General features: G+C 41.9%; 1 pseudogene; it reads left to right on the plus strand.

Moving 5' to 3' along the window:
- The first annotated feature begins 290 nt into the window (after positions 1-290).
- LOC138144541 (ubiquitin-conjugating enzyme E2 J2 pseudogene) lies at positions 291-2,018 on the plus strand (annotated as a pseudogene).
- The last annotated feature ends 14,384 nt before the right edge of the window (positions 2,019-16,402 follow it).

Below are 16,402 nucleotides of genomic sequence, written 5' to 3' on the forward strand. Positions count from 1 at the left end.
CCGGGCCCGCTCCCGGACCGCAGTGGTGGCGGCGGCTCCCCGGCCCGGCCCGGCCTCGACTCCGCCTCAGCTCGGCTCCACCGCCCGCCCGCCCTCCTTCCTTAGCCTTCCCGGCGGGCGGAGCGACCCCGGCGGCGGCGGAGGGAGAGGTGGGCGGGGCGGGGCCGCGGTCACAATCGCCGGGGTCGCGGCGGGACTCCCGGCCCCCCCGCCCCCCCCCCGCCGGGGCAACCCCCCCCCCCCCCCAGGTCCCGAGACGTGACGTGACTGTTGGGCCCGCGGCGGGCGCCTCGGGCTTCCCCACTCCCACTCCGGCAGCGGCCCCACAGCCCGGCCCTGGATGAGCAACACCAGTAATAAGAGGGCACCGACAACAGCAACCCAGAGGCTTAAACAAGACTACCTTCGAATCAAAAAAGACCCAGTGCCTTATATTTGTGCTGAGCCCCTCCCTTCGAACATTCTGGAATGGCACTATGTCGTCCGGGGACCTGAGATGACTCCTTATGAAGGTGGCTATTATCATGGAAAACTAATTTTCCCCAGAGAATTTCCTTTTAAACCTCCTAGTATTTATATGATAACTCCCAATGGAAGATTTAAATGTAACACAAGGTTATGTCTTTCAGTCACTGATTTCCACCCTGATACATGGAATCCAGCTTGGTCAGTCTCAACAATCTTGACGGGTCTGCTCAGCTTTATGGTGGAAAAGGGCCCCACATTGGGCAGCATAGAAACTTCAGACTACACAAAAAGACAACTTGCTGCACAGAGTTTGGAGTTTAACTTAAAAGACAAAGTTTTTTGTGAACTGTTTCCTGAAGTGGTGGAGGAAATAAAACAGAAGCAGAAAGCACAAGATGAACTCAGCAGTCGACCCCAGCCCCTCCCATTGCCAGACGTGGTCCCCGATGGGGACACTCACCACGGTCAGAACGGGCTTCAGCTCCTGAACGGGCACGTGCCCATGGCTGGCCCCCACCACGCGGGCCTGCAGCAGGCCAACCGCAACCACGGACTCTTGGGAGGCGCTCTGGCCAACCTGTTCGTCATAGTTGGCTTCGCCGCCTTTGCCTACACAGTCAAATATGTCCTGAGAAGCATAGCCCGGGAATGAGCCGCACGCCGGGATTCCAAGCCCTTGGACCTTGGTCGGAGTGAAGCGTGTGAACCTCTGGGCAGCAGAGCGTGACCCTGGGACAAGTGACACCAAGCGGGTCTGGTCCTGCTGGGCTCCTGGGGTTTAGTTTGGGAAGCCTTTACAAAACACAAACAAAGCCAGACCCCAGAGCGGGCGCAGCCGGGATCCGAGAAATCTGTGAGAGCATTGAATTCCTGTCTTCTTAACCTCCCTGTGTGTCTGTGGCTGTAGAGCAACTCGGCACCGTGGATGAGAAGCCGGTGCTCCTAACTCGCTCTCTTAGCACAGGCCCCTCTTCAGTTTATTGGGCCTGTTTGAAGTAAACGCATAATTCGGTCGTTCAAAAAAACCTGAAACTCAATGCTAGCTCTTGTTGTACGTGCTGTTTTTAGGTTAGGTGAAGGACTCTGATCTGGAAGGAGACAGAAGTGGCCAGTATCAAACGTGGGAGGACGGCCTGGGGGGCTCACTGGACTGCCCTGCAGGAGCCTGACACTCCCCTGCTCATGCCCGATCTTCGGCCATGCTGTGTGTTGGCTAATTGGTTTTTGTTTTCTGTCAAAATGGATGTCTTAATAAGGCTTAGGAGGAACTCTTTGGAGTTTGGGTAGCCAGTCACCTGTTAGATGCTTCTGCTGGCCAGTGACAAACTTTTAGACTAATCCAGGGCCATCATCGATTTATCTCAGCATTTTTAGTGTGTTTATGTTCACTTAGAATGACGAAAGAAATGACTTTTAGGAAAGGGGTTTTCCTTCTATACCACCCTCCCCCTCTCAAAAACGTGAAATTAAGATTGTTTTGCTTTCTGATTGCAAGATGTCATTGTTTACTGAAATAAATCTGCAGAGAAACTGAAAAAAAAAAAAAAGAATCTACTATATGCCAGGCTCTGACTAGTCCCTTGGGCACAGATACAATGAACGAAACAATCCTTACCTGAAAGGAACATCTATTCTAACAGGAAAACAATTGTGCATGTATGTGCATGTAAGCACATAAATATATCCTGTATATATATTGTATTTGTAATTATTATTTTATATAAGTTTTGTTTATATATAATACTTATACTATATATAAAGACAACGAATACAAGTGGATATAAAGTGTGAAAATACACACACACACACACACACATATATATATAAACACATAGAGACTCATATGATTTGAATTCAGAAAGATGAGTCTTCCTGACTCCGAGCTTGGCACTCTATCCACTATGCTGTCTAGCTGTCCCCTTAAATTATATTTTTGTTGTGGCTAAGTCATTTTACTTGTACATAGAGTTTTTGAATAAAGAGCTGATGTGGTACTAAAGGAGACCTGAAGAATGTGAATTATTTGGACTCCTGACATGAGAGCATTCTACAAATTGACTAAAGGAATAAGAATGAGGGGCAGGGACCCAGGAAACTTAACTCTTTACTATGCTACAATGTAAAACCTGCTGGGAATAGGGAGGTGCCAGATCTTCTAGGTCAGTTAAGTCTTAGCATAATGCATTCTGGGAGTTGAAATTGTACCAGTCAAACTGTTTTTTGCCAGCTTACACTGTCTGTGTTCTACTGTGATTCACTTGAAGAAGGGCATTGATGAACTAAGGAATGGCCAGAGTGGATTAATCAAAATAGATTTCTAGAGAGATCTAGAAAACATGACATTATAAAGAATGAATTGAGGAGCTAGAGAGAATTAATCTGGAAGTTAGACTTTTTTTTTCAGGTGAGAGGGCATGATATTAGTCCTCAAATATTTGATGGCATTTTATATGGAAAACAATAACTATGTAACTCTTTGTGTGTGTGTGTGTGTGTGTATGTATGTGTATGTGTATGTGTAGTCTCTCTCTATCTAATCTATCATCTATCTAATGATATACACATAGATATCGTTTTCTCTTTGGTTTCAGAGAATAGAACTAAAAGGTCATTATAGTGGACAAAGGGCAGTACTAGGAGAAATGAGTGTTGCAAAGAGAAAGATTTTTAGATCAGCATAAGGATGAATTTTCTAAATTGCAAATGTGAGCACAGAATGACTACTGGCAATCTGTTAGAAATTGAGACAAGTGGGAGAAATTCCAAAAGAGTTGGACCTGGCCAGAGTCCTGATGTTCACAAAGATGGATCATAGAACCTATAGACTGGCAAAGTTGACACTGAGCCCACACAAAATTCCAGAATGGCCTGTTAGAAGATTGGAGGATTTTTATGTCTGATATTTCAAGCCCCTTGGAAAGCTGCTGAAGCCTCCCTAGGTAACTGTGCCTGTGCATAGTAGGTGATATATAAATGTTAACTATTATCATTGCTAGTGGATTCCTCTTCTTTGGAGGGTCTTCAGGGAGGATGATCACTTTTTGGGGTCTGTTTGGGTCATTCATGCTTGCTTGAATCCTTTCTGTTTCTGAAATGACGTGTCTATGACCACAGTGAATACAGTGCTGGCCTTGGAGTCCAGAGGACCTGAGTTGAAATCTTGTCTCAGGCACTTACTAACTGTATGACCCTGAGCAAGTCACCCTGTTTGCATCACTTTCCTCATCTATAGAATGAGCTGGAGAAGGAAATGGCAAACCATTCCAGTATCTCTGCCAAGAAAACCCCAAATGGGATCACAAAGAGTTGGAAACAAATGAAACAACTTAACAGAAACAACAATGACCACACTGAAGATATGTTAAAGCCAAAATTATATGGATGCTGGTCCAGACAGTTCTTCCTGAGGAGGATTTCTGAAATGACAGAGGTAAGAGGTAAAACAAGCAAAAGGCTTGAATAGGTTCTGAACTAACTCACTGAATGTAGTGCCCATATGGCTATGATCACAATTGGAAGTTAACATATGTGGATTTACACCCCTCCTCTGAAATTGAAAACTCACTGAGAACAGGGCCTGTTTGACTTTTTTTTTGGGGGGGGGGTGTTCCTTAGTTCATCAATGCCCTTCTTCAAGTGAATCATAGTGGAACACAGACAGTATAACCTGATGAAAACCAGTTTGACTGGTATAATTTCAATTCCCAGAATATATTATACAAAGACTTACCTGACCTAGAAGATCTGGCACCTCCCTACTCCCAGTAGCTTTTACATGGTGGCATAATAAAGAGTTAAGTTTTCTGGGCCCCTGCCCCTCACCCTTATTCCTTTAGTCAGTTTGTAGAATACTCTCATGTCAGCAGTCCAAATATTCCCCAGCACAGTTCCTGGCACATAGTAGGCACTAAATAAAAGCTAGCTGAATGAATGAAGTTAACTTGCTTTCTAAGGCAAGCATGTTTCTATGTATGGAGGTTGCCCCCTCTCTTCCCAGTGCCTATAGTGATATGAGCCTTTCTCACTTATGCCTTTTAGATTCCTAGTTCTTTTTAAAGGCTTGCTCAAATATTATTCCCAGCATAAGAACTTGCCTGATTCTCCCAGCTACTAGTAGCTCCCCCATATCCCAATACCTGTATTCACCTTATATTTATTTCTGTGTATGTCTATTTCAGCATGCATCTACATATATTGCTTTCTCCAATAAAAATATAAGCTCTTTGAGGGCAGAAGCAGTTTTGTTCCTGTCTTTGTATTCTCAGGGTCTAGTACAGTGCCTGGTACATAGTAGGAACCAAATGAATGCTTGATGATTGATTAATTGACATGATTGGTGGCTAGAGATAGACGCATAGTGTTGTTTAGTTGTTTCAATGGTTTCTCTTGTGTCCAACTCTTCCTGACCCCATTTTGGGTTTTCTTGGCAGATACTGGTGTGGTTTGCTATTTTCTTCCCAGCTAATACAGCTAATACAGGTGAGGAAACTGAATGAAACAGGGTAAGTGATTTGCCTTACCGTCACTCAGTAAGGGACACACTAGTAAGTGTCTGAGGCTGGATTTGAACTCAGGAAGTTGAGTCTTCAACCCTGACTCCACTGTGCCACCCAGTTTCATAGTAGGTAGTTGCTTGTTCACTCTATTCTGTGTCTTAACACAGAGTTTCACTTCCATGGAACAAGATAGCCCTTCTAGGATAAGTTAATCACTTCTAAGCTCACCACCATGCTGCTCTGATTGATAATCCCTTGACTGACACTACCTCCCTCAGCCTCCTGTCCCCTCTAATTGGAGGGCTGAGTACCCAACTCCTCCCAATGCCTTCCTTTTCAGAGGGCAGATACTAGACTCAGTTTGCTATATTTTGCATGTGTTTGTCTCCCTGATTTTAACTCCATGGAAGAAGATACCCCCATACCGGTTCTAGTCTCCTTTTGTGAGCCTTCTGGTCTCCCCCTTCAAATTATAAGTTCCTTGAGGGAAGAGACTGTTTTTATTATAATTTCCCCATGTTCCTGGAGGGACACTATATACCAGGCATAACGCCTGGTACATAGTAGGTGTTTAAATGTTAATTGGATTGAATTGGATTAATTGAAGTGCTTAGAGGACAAAATGTGCCTCTCCTCTTCTCAAAAATACCTTCTCCCCAACTGACTTGCTATGATGCCTTCACAATGAGACTTGTGGGAACAGAGGTTGGCCAGGCAGGATGAAGATGGATAAATACTCTATCAAGGAGGCTGAAGTCAAGATCAGGGTGGGGCCAAGGGGGACATTGCACATGTAGAGAGGAGCAAGCCCTAGTCATGGAAGCAAGAAGCCAAATTCAAGATTAGCAAAGTATTGGGAGCCCAGGGACCTGGGTTCTGGTCTCATTCCTGCCACTGGCTAGTGTTATGGCCTGGCCCAAGTCACTTAACCATCCTGATCTCTAGTTTCCTCATTTGTCAAATGGCAGGCATTTATTTGAGTAGATGATCTCTCTAACAATCCATGAGATGAATCAGTAATCCAGATTGGGAAACTGGGGGGAAAAGGTTCAGAAGGACAGATAAAGAATTACGTAACTAGGCTTGAAGACCTTAGCAAAGAGGCTAGTTAATAGGACATAGGACCTTAGCAAAGAGGCTAGTTAATAGGACATAGGATCACAGACCTAGAGGTCATGTCAAGTTAATCAATATTTATTAAGCACCTGCTATGTTCCAGGCACTGTACTAAGTGCCTGAGATAGAAAAAAGGCAAAGAGAGACCTCAGAAGCCATTCTGTCCAATCTCTTCCCTTTACAGTTAAGGAAACTGAGGTCCAAGGAGCCTAACTGACTTGTGCAAGGTAACACAGGTAATAAGAATCAGATATAGAATTTGAACCCATGTCCTCTGACTGTAGAGACATGCCTCTAATGTATTCTTTCCTCACCCATCCCACTTAGAATGCCTGCTTTTCCTCTAGATTTGGCTTATATGCCACTTCTTATAGGATGCCTTTCATCATGCCTGTATATGTTAGTGTTTCCTCCTTATTGAAAGGCAGTGTGGTATAATGGGAAGGCCAGTGGAGTTAGAATCACAAAGACTTCAGCTCCAATTCTGAGTCATCTATCTGTCTGTCTGTCTGTCTGTCTGTCTGTCTGTCTGTCTATCTATCTATCTATCTATCTATCTATCTATCTATCTATCTATCTATCTGTCTGTCTGTCTGTCTGTCTCTGTGACTGTCTGTTGGTCTGTCTATGTACCTCACCTTTCTGTCATTAAGCAAGTGTAGCAGCAAGCACCCCAAGCGTCCTCAGGGTTTGCAGCTACCACAGGTTCTTGGATCTGCTTTGTTAAAGGAAAGCAACTCAAAATGGGTTAACAAGCTTACTTTAATCAGTCAGACATATATCATTTACCTTGTTCAGGAGAAAAGGTCAGCACCCTGAACCTCAAAGTATACAGGCATAATTATCAAGACAGAAACATCAAGTAGACAGATTTCCAAACTGTCCAACCATTACATCCATACCCAGTCAACATCTGGGTTTCCACATTCTGGGTTTTTCAAAGCCGGGGGACTCTCAACAACGGCTTCCCAGAATTCAGATCAAATCACAGAACACTTCTCAAAGAGAGTCCCCAAAACAAGGCTACACATCAGGGCTTATATAGCCTTCTCCTGGCTCAGAGAATGTAACAACCTCTTGGACCCACTGGCCAATCAAAAAGTATCTACTGAAAAACAAGCCTCCCCCACCCCAGGCTTCAGGTGCACATCAGCCTAGGGGCAGGGAAGATCTTTAAAATTTACATTCGCATTACAGCAAGTCACTTAAATTCTCTATGCCTCAGTTTCCTCATCTGAAAAATGAGGGCATTTCCCTAGATGATCTCCAAGGTCCTTTCCAGTTCTCAATCTTTGATTTTTAGATTACCATGCATATGGTTACATTTCTGTATTATATTCCCCCAAGTAGAATATCAGCTTCTTGAGGGCAGGTACTCTTTTTTCATTTTGCCTTTGTAGCCTCAGTATCTACTAAATTGTCTTGAACATAGTAAATCTTAAATAAATACTTTTGAGATTTTATCACATTGGACTGGGATTGAATTTTGTCAAGTCATCAATGAAATGGTCAAGACATCTTGGAGAGAACTTGCATAATGAGCCATTCATTGAACGCTTATAATGATTTTGAGGGTTTGAATGTGGAACAAGTTTCTCCCATCTTATTTGTTTGAATACAAAATAAACCAGGTTTGTAAATGGAATCCGTTTTTACCTGAAGAACTATTATCCTGAACTGGGACACCTTAGAGTTTCTAAAATGGCTTTACCAAGGCTTTAGCCACTGGGGGGCTCTCAGACATTTCCCTTCTCACATTGGAAACATGCTGTGAATGACAAATGTTTTTGTTTTTTAAAGAATTGAAGAAAATGCCTGCAAAGTTCAAACAAAGGACATTCATCCCCATTCCCATAACTTCCTAAACATTAGATGGAGTGCTTCTCCCTGGTGGCTGCCTTCCACCAGTGCAAGGACAAACAATTTTCCACTTCTTGCCAATTGATTGATCCTTAAAGACGGCATCATTGGAATGACTTTTTCCCTCTTTTCCCTTTCTTTCTTTTTTCTTATGTGCAATTATGTGCTTATAGAATGAGAGAAAGCACCATATTGCTGTCTTGGGACTAGACTCTCTCTGGTCTCTCACCATTACCCACTTTAGTGTCTCAGTATCTGTCTTTATTTGGCTCTCCTGTGTCTATTCCCCAATCTGCTTTCTCCAAGGTCATTCATTTTGGGCAGGCATTGTTCTGTTTGTTTGTGCAAACTTCAACCATTCCTTTATGAGGAGTAATTGTTCCTTTGATGACATCTGGTTTATTCCCTCTGGACAAAACAAAGCAGGTTTTTATCACTGAGGCAGAAGCTATTTCTATATCAATAAGGTGGCAAAAGGATGACTAAAATAATTACATGAATAATTTTGCAAAACTCTATTTGGAGAAAAGAGCCATGTAGGCTGAACCCATCCAAACTGGGAGGCCATCTATATAGTCATAGGATGACATGATCATAGATTTTGAACTGGAAGGAAACTTAGAAGTCATTTAGTCTAACTTTCTTTTTTTTTTTTACATAAATGAAGAAACAGAGGCCCAGGGAGGTTGTTACTTGCCTAGAATCACACAGCTAGCAAGTATCTAAGGTAGGATTGAAACTCAGGTCTTCAGGACTTCAGCTGCACTGCACTCTCCATTACACAAAGTAATCTCTCAGTCTATTCAAATTTACCCAGTCCTTGTTCATTTCTACATACATGACTTATGCAAATGAAATTTCAGGTCATGGTAAAGTGAAATTTAAAAAGAAATCACATTATGGAATGAGGAGGTGATAGTCCTACTACAATCTGCCCTGGTCAGATTAGGCATCAGGGTGGCACAGTGGAGTCAGGGAGACCTGAGTTCAAATCTGGTCTCCGACACTTACCAATGGTGTTGCCCTTGTCAAGTCACTTACCCTCAGTTTACCTCAGTTTTCTCAACTGTAAAATGGAGCTAATAAAAGTACCTATCTCCCAGGGTTACTATGAAGATCAAATGAGATAATGTCAGTAAAGCACTTAGCACATACTAGGTGCTTGATAAAATGCTTGTATCTCCATCCTCTTGCTCCCAACAGACATCAACTGGAGCATTATATTTAGTTCTGCATTTTAGGAAAGAAGTTGATCACCTAGAGAATATCCAGGGGCATGTGTGTGGCAACCAACATGGTGAATGGCCTTGAGCCTATTTCATATGAGGACTGGTTGAAGAAGGAGCAGGCAGAGGACGAGATAACTCAGGAGAGGGAAAGAGGACAGGATAATTAGTTCCCTTCTACAATTCTATATAAGTCTTTGAAAGACTTCCATATGAAGGAAGGATTAGACTTATTCGCTTTGGTTCAGGAGAGCAAAGTTATGAATAACACATGCAAGTTGAAAAGGATAAATTTGGACTTGATGTCAGGGAAACAATAATAATGAAAGCAAGTTAATTATTAGAGACGTCACAAAAATGAAAGAGCTGCTTTGATTGGTGATGGCTTCCCCTTCCTTGTAGGTCTTCAAACAGCCTGGATGATTCCTTGTAGTGTATATTAGAGAGAGGACTCCTTTTTTGGATTTGAGTTGGACTAGCTGGCTTTTTAGCTCTGAACTTTTGTCTTCCTATGGAATTCTGGACATGGTTAGAGCATAGTATAGTATCGCTTGCTACATGGAGAAGGGAAACTGAGATATCAAGATCAGAAGTCTATTCATATGTACAATGAGTATCATTTCTTGTCTTCTTAATGGGTGGAGGGGTGGAAGGAGGAAGGGAACTTGGAAAATAACAATACAATTTTTAAAAAGAGATCCAAAGTCTAAGAATACTCCACGAGCTGGAGTCTGATCATATCATGAGTGAATGGAAGTTAGACTGGATAGGTTGTAGCTGTGAAAACTGCAAAATTGCTTTTGAAAACTAAAAATGACTGTATCCCATCACTTAAAGGGAATGCAGCATGCTATGGCAGACAGAGATTTGGAGTTGGAAGCCTCAGATTCGAGTCTCAGATCCAGCCCTTACTAGCTTTGTGATCGCTGGCAAATCTCTTTGCCTCCTAGGCCTTTGGTTCTTTATCTGTAAAACAGGGATAATTCCTCCTTTACAGGGCTGTTAAAAGTGCTATAAACTTGAGAGCTGCTATTTTAAGTGGTGAGACTGGTAATTCCTGTCAGCCTATGGCTCACTAGCCTGATGCTAAGTGCTAGGAATGTATTCTAAGCACATATGGTAACACAACTTAGCACTTTCTTAAACTTGTTAAAATAATCAAGGGCTTTCCAAAGTAGGGCATTCATTTTACTCTCAGTGGTAGAAAATCTGGCAAGTTTAAAACCTGGGTCTTTGGGCACAGACTACTCAGCTCATTTGGGCTTAGAAACAGTGCATTACTATTCATCAATACATTGATGAGTCTTATCAAACGAGTATTGGTAAGCAGTTCACTAGACTATGTGATCAAACTAATATATACCCAATACCTATGTATATTTACACAGACATACATACCCATGTGATCCTATGTTTCCATTGTCACGGAGATAAGATAATCTACTGATCTCTAGAATTGATCAACTTTTGACTTTGTAGAATTGGGAATTCCTTTAAAGAGATTTTTGGGGAAAAGCTTCTGGAACGTAGAGATTGGAGAGTTGGGAGTTCACTCTCTGTCCTGAAACTGTGCATTGTTGGATCTCAGTTTTCTGCTCCCTACTTTCTCCATTCACAAAGACTGAGACGAGTGGATTCTGTGAGGTTTTCTACTGAAAATGTTGGTTGGTCCATATTGGTGAGATGACTCAGGTGTACTGTTTAGCAGGGTTTCCTTCTCCCATGATTTCAGGGGGATCTGGGGAATGAAGCAGCCCTTCATTGCTTTACTTCTCAAGAGTTTAACTTAACTCTTCCCCTTGAGAAAGAGAGGTTTAAGCAATTAGGTGCCTTGATGCAGCCAGAAGCTTTCATCATTGATTGCCTATATCCACAGGCTGTTTTCTGTCTCTCTCTCTCTCTCTCTCTCTCTCTCTCTCTCTCTCTCTCTCTCTCTCTCTCTCTCTCTCTCTCTCTCTCTCTCTCTCTCTCTCTCTCTCTCTCTCTCTCTCTCTCTCTCTCTCTCTGTCTCTTTCTGCCTTTCCCTTTGTCTCTCTCTATTTTTCTCTGTCTCTGTCTCCCTCTCCCTCTACATTTCTTTTTCTGCTTCTAACCTGAGTTCAAATCTGACCTCAAACTTTCACTAGATATGTGACCTTGGGCAAGCAAGTAACCTCTGTCTGCCTTAATTTCTTTAACTGGAAATTGGTGAACATAATAGCAGCTGCCTCAGAGAGCTGTTGTAAAGGATCAGATGAGATCTTTGTCCAGTGCTTGGCATAGTGCCTGGTATATAGTAGGTGCTTAATGCATACTTATCCCTTTCCCTTCCTTTTTAATCCTTCTCCCATGTTATCAGAGAATGGCAGTCTGGGAAGGTGATCCTTTCAGCATGGTGGCATTCTTCAGTGCTATTCAGCAGCTGTGGTAGCTAGGTGGCATAGTGGACACAGTGCCAGGCCTGAAGTCAGGGGAGACAGACATGACTGAAAACAACTGGACAAAAATCTCCCTGTAACATCCCCAGCTCACTTGTCCTCTGATGACTCATGCCCTCCCAAAACTAAACTCTGAATTCCTGCTATCAGCTGCCTTCTTCAGTACTATCATAACAAATAATAATAAAAATAATCATTTTTATAATGCTTGAAGGTTTTTGAACATAGGCTTTCACACATTACTTTGTGACGTAGGTTCTCTTATTATCCCCATTTTGTTAATTTAAAATGAACAGATAATTAATATCATTAGTAGATGATTAAATGAGGCTGAGAATGAGGGCCTTGCTTGTGTTACATAGCTGGTGGATTTCTAAGGCAGCATTCAGCTTCATATCTATCTGCTGTGCTCCCTAGCTACCACATACCGCAGAACGTTATTTAGTCGTTTCAGTCACGTCTAACTCTTCATCAGTCTGTTTGGGGTTTTCTTGGCACAATGCACGAGCGGCTTGCCATTTCCTTTTCCATCTCATTTTATAGAAAAGGAAACTGAGGCAAATGGGGTTAAGTGATTTGCAAGGGTGATGCTGCTAGTAAGTGTCCAAGGCCAGATATAAACTCAGGGAGAAGGATGTTCTTGACTCTGGGCCTGGTGCTCTATCCACTGTGCCACTTAGCTGGCCCTGTGCCACTTGGCATTACATTGAATTTCAAGAGATTTCAAATTGTAAAGATATTTTCCTTTATTCCTACCTCTTATAATTCCTAGTTTCTTTCAAAGCTCAGTCAGATATCACTTCCTTCATAATCATCCTGTTGATCAATGTTTCTTTATGCTCCCATATATTCTGTGATCCAGTGACACTGGTCTCCTTGCTATTCCTCACATGAGATGTTCAATGTCTCCTGCTTGGAACTTCCTCTCTCTTCATTTCTACCTCTTGGCTTCTTTTAAGTCTCAACTGACATCCTACCTTCTACCAAAATCCTTTCCCAATCCCCCTTAACACTAGTCCTTCCCTCTCTTGATGATCTACGATTTGTATGGTTTCTATGTACTCTGTGCACGTTTCTTTGTGTGCTGGGTCTCCCATTAGATTTTGAGCTCCTTAAAAGAGGGAATTTTCTTTTGTGTTTCTAACACAGTCCCCAGCACATAGTAGGTGTGTAATCAATATTAGTGAATTGATTCAGCCAGATGCTAGTGCTTCCTCCCCTCTCATTTACTTTTTGTTTATTTTGCATATGATTATGCAATGTAGAAATGGGGCAGCCACCCATAGTTTAGCTCCTCAGACTTCTGACAGAAAAGTATGCTAACATCTGCTCATGTTCTGAACTCATTCCCTTCTTCCAGTCTGCCCTCACACTGGCAGATCTAGGTTCTCAGAGGAGAACTGCCCCTACTGGTTCAAGAGGTAATCCTGTTTTATTGGGGGTATACACTCATCCTACTCATCCCTTTAGCTCTTAAGCCCCTGTTGATGCATTTCCAAGTACATAAAACCAGCCACTTGCAATAATGGTACTTTTAGACATTAAAAAATAAACAAATTTAAAACATTAAGGCAAAGAAAATATTAATAACATTATAGTTCTCATATTAAGGGTGGCTAGAGGGCCCAGTGGATAGAGCACTGGGTTTGGAATCAGGAAGGTCTGAGTTTAAATCTGGCCTCAGATATGTACTAGTACTAGCTGTGTGACCCTAGGCAAGTCACTTAACTTCTATTTGCCTCAGTTCCTCATATGTAAAATGAGCTAGAGAAGTAAAGGGCAAACCACACCAGTATCTTTGCCAAGAAAACCTCAAATGGGGTCACGGAGAGTCAGGATTGAAAATGACCAAACAGCAAACTCATATTAAAGCAAATAAAGGAATAATAAATACATAGCACTCCACACATCAACCTGGGTAACACTCTCTCATCTCAGCATTGCTGAATTCAATTTAATGGAATCAATCCTAAATTTACTTTTTGCAGCTTCTATACATTGTTCCTTGTGCTGCCTGTTGAGGCCAATTGGAACAAATTTTTTCCCTTTTTCACATGTTTGAGCCCTTCCCATGTTTGAGAATGATGATCCTGTCACCACCAATTTTCTCTTCTGTTGACTACACGTAGCCAATTTCTTCAGTTTGTCCTCATACAACTTAACCATTCTAGGTTCTTCTCTGTGGGTTCTCTTAGCTTATTAATGTCCTTATTAACCTGTGATGCTCAGAACTCATAAGATGACACCAGAACATAATACAGTGCAGTAACATGACCATGTTTTGCTTGCTTTGTTTTCTATCTCCAGGGCTTAGCATGGCACCTGCTACAAATTAATAAACACTTATTCATGGATCAGAGCATAGGATCATACTTTTATAGCAAGAAAGGGACCATAGAGGCCACAGGGTCAACCTAATTACTTATATATGAAGAATTTGAGGCACAGACAAGAAGTGACTTGCCCAAGGTCACAGAGCTAGTAAAGTTATGGGGTAGAATTCAAACCCGGTTCTTCCTGATTTGAAGTACATCCACTATACATGCTATGATGCCTTTCTATGAACACCATGACTGCACATGCTGTCTAAGAGTATTCTGGCTTTTTTGGCTCCCATATCAATGATTCACACTGGCCTTTGAGTCCACTAAAACCCCCAGATCTTTTTCAGACAAGTTCTAACTAGATATATCTTTCTCAGATATAAATACTGTGCCACTGAATCAGTTCATTTCATTGTGGGTCATTTTAATGCTACAAGGGTAGTGACAATGGTCTCTCTGCCTCACATTGGAGTGACTATGTTTTCAAGTATAGTGGCCCCTTTATCTACATTTCAGTTGACATCCATGAAAGCAGGAATCAGGTTTTCTATTTCTAGTAGGGATTGAGGCTTTCATTTCTACCTTAACTTCCTATTGAGACACCTTGATCACTGTTAAGAACGAAAGGTGTTGTCAGGAAAAATACCTCATCAGTATATTGTGTACAAATTGTTAAGACCCAGAAATAATAATAGGATTAAAGGAACTTAGATTTAGAGTCATCTAATCCACTCATTTCACAGATTTGAGGAAATTAAGGCCAGGAAAAGCCAAGTGACTTGCCCAAGGTCCCACAGGTTATAAATGGCAGAGGTGTGATTTGAACCAAGGACCACTGATTCAAAATCCAGCATACTTTCCACTGTATATTGGATTCAAAATCCTTATATTTACATTGCCTTGCCAATCAGTAAATGCTCCATAAATAATTATTAAGTTAAATATAATAGAATTAAAGTGAAATTTGTAGCACAGTATAGAGAGAACTAAAGGATTTCCTTAGTAACCTGTCCTTCCATCCCTTCCCCCTACCCCATGGGAGTAAGCTCCTTCCAACTCAGGCAAGGAGAAAGCTAGACTTGTGAGTGTTTGCAGGAAGGCTTTGGGATGGTGTTACTTCCTGCAGTGTTAGGGTATATTAACTTCTTTGTTGCTAAGATGAATTCAGCTTTCCGGTGTTAGATTTGACCTTCTGGAATCTGAATAAATGTTTTGCTTCTGTCTTCTATATGGACAGTTTGTTGTATTTTGTGATTCAGAACCACATCAGCATTTTCATAGTCGCTGTCGGTGCTGTGCGTATTGCCTTGGTGATACACTTGGAGATAGTCTGCTTCTAGTCCACATCTCTTAGCTATGCTCCTTTCTCCTAGCTAGTGTTAATGAGGCTGCTAGGGGGCACAGTGGATATATAGCACGGAACCTGGAATCATGTAAGACTTGAGTTTGATGCCTACTTCAGATACTTATTAACTGGGTAAATCACTTAGCCTCTCTGTGTCTCAGTTAACTCATCTGTAAAATGGGGAGAACAATGACACCTACCTCACAAGGTTGTTGTGAGGATCATATATATCATATATCCACACACATATATATGTAGACATATATGCATGCAACATTGAAGCATTATAGAAATGATAGCATTATTATTATTTGTAGTGGTAGTAATAGTAGTAGTAGTGATGGTGGTGGTAGCAGTAGTAGTAATAATCTTACTTTCCCTCTTCTAGAAATGGCCATGACCCTTGCTTGAGCAAGAAGCCCTCCTACTAGCTGTGTGACCTAGATAAGTCACTTACTCTTTGTTTACCTCAGTTTCCTCAATTGAAAAATGTGGATAATAACAGTACCCATCACATAAGATTGTTGAGAGGATAAAAGAGGATACATTTGTAAAATGTTTAGCACAGAACCTGGCACATAGCATGTGCTATATAAATATATCTATATAAATTTATCTCCCCTAACCAATCATAGGTGTGTACCTGGTTGTGATGAGAAACTGATTAGACAAGCTTGAGTGAGAATACCTCATTCCCATCCTAATGAAATATGCAGCTCTCCCCATCCCCCCTGCAGACATGTTGAGGAGCTATTCTGATATGAAGGTGTCAGTGAGATGTCCTGGCCAGTCAGTCAACAAGCTTTGATTTAGTGCCCACAATGGTGTTAAACACTGAGGTTAAAGACAAAAGCAAAAGATAGTTTTTGCTCTCACGGGTTAATAAGGAAGTATTTGGGGTACCTATTGTCCCCACCAATAGACAGAGTGATGGAGACCTTCTAAGGAAAGGGGAAGCCAGATGCTGTGTGATAAATAACTCATAAATGAAATCATTCTTTTCGATCTCTGCCGATCCCCTTCCTGACACCTGATGGTCACGGACTGATGTTTCCTGTGGTCTAGGGACCTCCCTGGTTAGAAACGACAGTTCTCGTTCCTGCCCCTCTGTCCTCCCAGCAGCAGGTGTCTTGTTAAATCTTCCCTTACA

This window comes from Petaurus breviceps, unplaced genomic scaffold (genome assembly GCF_028583685.1).
Source record: "Petaurus breviceps papuanus isolate PSGF00001 unplaced genomic scaffold, PetGlider_PUasm1.0 139, whole genome shotgun sequence".
Lineage (NCBI taxonomy): Eukaryota > Metazoa > Chordata > Mammalia > Diprotodontia > Petauridae > Petaurus > Petaurus breviceps.